This window comes from Gopherus flavomarginatus, unplaced genomic scaffold, assembly GCF_025201925.1.
Source record: "Gopherus flavomarginatus isolate rGopFla2 unplaced genomic scaffold, rGopFla2.mat.asm mat_scaffold_83_arrow_ctg1, whole genome shotgun sequence".
Classification (NCBI taxonomy): domain Eukaryota; kingdom Metazoa; phylum Chordata; order Testudines; family Testudinidae; genus Gopherus; species Gopherus flavomarginatus.
This window is the reverse complement of record NW_026115164.1, coordinates 321,822-324,424: the sequence shown is the minus strand read 5'-3', so window position 1 is coordinate 324,424 and position 2,603 is coordinate 321,822. Positions and strand designations below refer to the sequence as shown.

The window sequence follows — 2,603 nt, the reverse complement described above, 5'->3', positions numbered from 1 at the left end:
GAATCCTTCTAAGTGGTGGTTCAAGACAGAGAGAGCCTTCCTTGCGGCTGAGTCTTGGTGCCAGGGGGCATGTCTCGCCACTGCAGTGCCTCCTGTTGGCCGTCCTGCCAATTAGGTCTGCTCCACCAGTGCACCTTCATCCAGTGGCATCTGGCTGCCTTCTGTTCTATCATTAGGACCCATGTCGCTCTCAGGACTTCAATGTCCTCTTATGGACAGAGCCCTCTGGCTGTGCCCCACTCAGTTCTCTCCCCGCTTCCAGGGGGCAGCTGTCCTTCACCCAGACACTTGCCTCAGTGGCCAGCTGCAGTCCAGTTTGTAGCCACCTGTGTCAGTGGCGACTGAGGCAAAAGGGGTGCACCTCCAACCCCCACCATCTGTTTCCCTGGACCACTTCCCCACAGACCTAGCACCTTCCTCCATCTTTGTATAAGGGCCTTAGTCCGGCAGTAATCAGCCAGGAGGTCACTCATGCTCCCCTTACCCACCCAGCACTACTCTGATCATGGTACCCCTCCTTCTCCTTCTCCTTCTCCTTCTCCTTCCTTCAGGCAGCAAATCCTCCCTCCTCAAACTCCAAGGAGTGACTAACTTGCTGTGCTGAGCAGTCCTTTATATATGGGCTACACCAGCAAGCCTTCTCCTGATTGGCTCTCCCAATAAGCCCTTTCCTGACAGGCTGGGTTCTGCACCGCCTCTGCAAGGCTGCCTTAATTTTTTTCCTGATTGTTTGGGGCAGTCACCCCACCACACTTGGAAAGTGGCAAATGAGAAGTCTAGAGCTGAAGGAAAGGTTACCATGACTCAGAACTGAGCCAAGATTGCTGTGACTGAAACACAGATCACTAATCAGTATATGATCACAGTGGCTGGTGGGAGAAGCACATGTTAGAAGCCCTCTGTAAACTCAGCTGTGGCTTTCTGTACACAGAGAGCCAGACACCTCAAAGTCTACAAGGCTTGAGGGAAATGGGGAAGGTCTGTACTTTGGAATTTGCAGGATTTGTCCTGGACCATCAAATGGAACAGTTGTAAACACTTTCTTGAGGCAGGCACTATGGCTTAGCTGGCTAAAACACCTGTCTAGTAAACAGGAGATCCTGGGTTCAACTCCCAGTGGTGCCTTGTTGTATGGCTTTTGTCTCCTCTGCTCACATTTTCCTGTGTCTTTCTAGGAAACAGAAGAGACCTCCCTTGGTATCCAAGTAACTGCTTGCTAAGGAAAAGGCTTCTTTGGAGAGAAGCATTGGAAAGAATCAAATCACAAGCCTGGAGCTGATGAAAAGGCTGCTGTGACTGGCATTAGCCTGGCGATTGCTTCAACTGCAATTGCTGCAACACGAGAGCCTGTGCCGCACGTCCTTGGGGTTCGCTGGGGATGTCCACACACAGAGGCCATGTCACCTTCCTTTTGATTGTCACTGATAAGGAATGGAGCAGCTGAGAGAAAAGTCCCAGAGAGCAGCACTGTGGCTAAGCTGGCCAAGGCACCTGCCAGGTAAAGTGGAGGTTAGAGATATAGCACCCAGTGGTGCCTTGCCAAATATGTCTGCTCTTCCCACCTTTTGGTCAATCTTTTGAGGAAGCAGAGAAGACTGCCTTTGCCTTGCAGTGCAGATGCTTCCAAAAGAAACTGGTCGTTTTTTCTGACAAGTGTCAGAAGGAGGCACCTAAGAAACATGGGGACAAGGAAAAGGTCATCGTAACTCAACTTGCATCCATGGCTCTTGAGGCCACAATGCAGAGCACTGAACACTGTAGGACCACAGCTGGTGACAGAAGGGGCTTTTCCAAAGGCATTTTCCACTAGCAGGGTCCTCTCTGTGTGCAGAATTCCTTATAGCTTGATGTCCGCAGGCCCTGGAGATCACCATTTGGCATCTCTCTCTCTGTCTCAGTGAACATCCACTGTGATAGTTGAAAATCTGTGATGAGATCTACAGGATGAAACCTGAACAGAGGGACCCCTGAGCCCTGTGTCCCACGGCTTGGATTCCCTCTCACACTGTGATGCTGTGACAGGCTGCAAATCTCTGGCACATATTTCACTTACACAGACATCCACAGATCGGGGCACATCCAACTGAGTTAAATGAATGCTTCTCCCAGCCACTCATAAAACTAATGATAGAGAGCCTCCCGCCAATTCCCCCCAGCTCTGCAGCCTTGCACCCCTGGATTATACCGCAGGAAGGGTGAACCACAGCGGCTGCCTCCCCCACATGTGGGAAAAAGGCTTGACCTGCTAGCCCTGGGGACTAAGTCTCCAGGCCTCCAGCTTGCCCCATTCGACCCAATGGCTTGATCTTGTGGCCAGAATTATTTGCAGTTGTGATTTCCCCCAGCAGTACTGCACAGGGGTCCATGGTCAGCTCCAGCACAGGCCCCACAGAAAGGCTTAATTCTTGAGCTGCAGCACATGCTGGGCAGGCTTAAGACCGGGCTCCCCGTGGCAGGAGAGAAGAAGACTCGGACCCTGGTGAGGCAGGCTGGGGCTTCCTGGATCCCATTTGCACACAGCCAGCCCTCTGCCCCCACTTCCAAGTCATCAGTGCCGCCCCCAGGTCGGCCAGAATGAAGCAGCAGTTTTCACTGCACCAAGT

The 2,603-nt window shown here is 52.2% G+C and overlaps 1 non-coding gene across 1 annotated transcript; it reads left to right on the top strand.

Moving 5' to 3' along the window:
• Positions 1–1,051: 1,051 nt before the first annotated feature.
• TRNAT-AGU (transfer RNA threonine (anticodon AGU)) lies at positions 1,052–1,125 on the top strand. Its single transcript has one exon. It is a non-coding gene; the product is annotated as a tRNA-Thr (tRNA).
• The last annotated feature ends 1,478 nt before the right edge of the window (positions 1,126–2,603 follow it).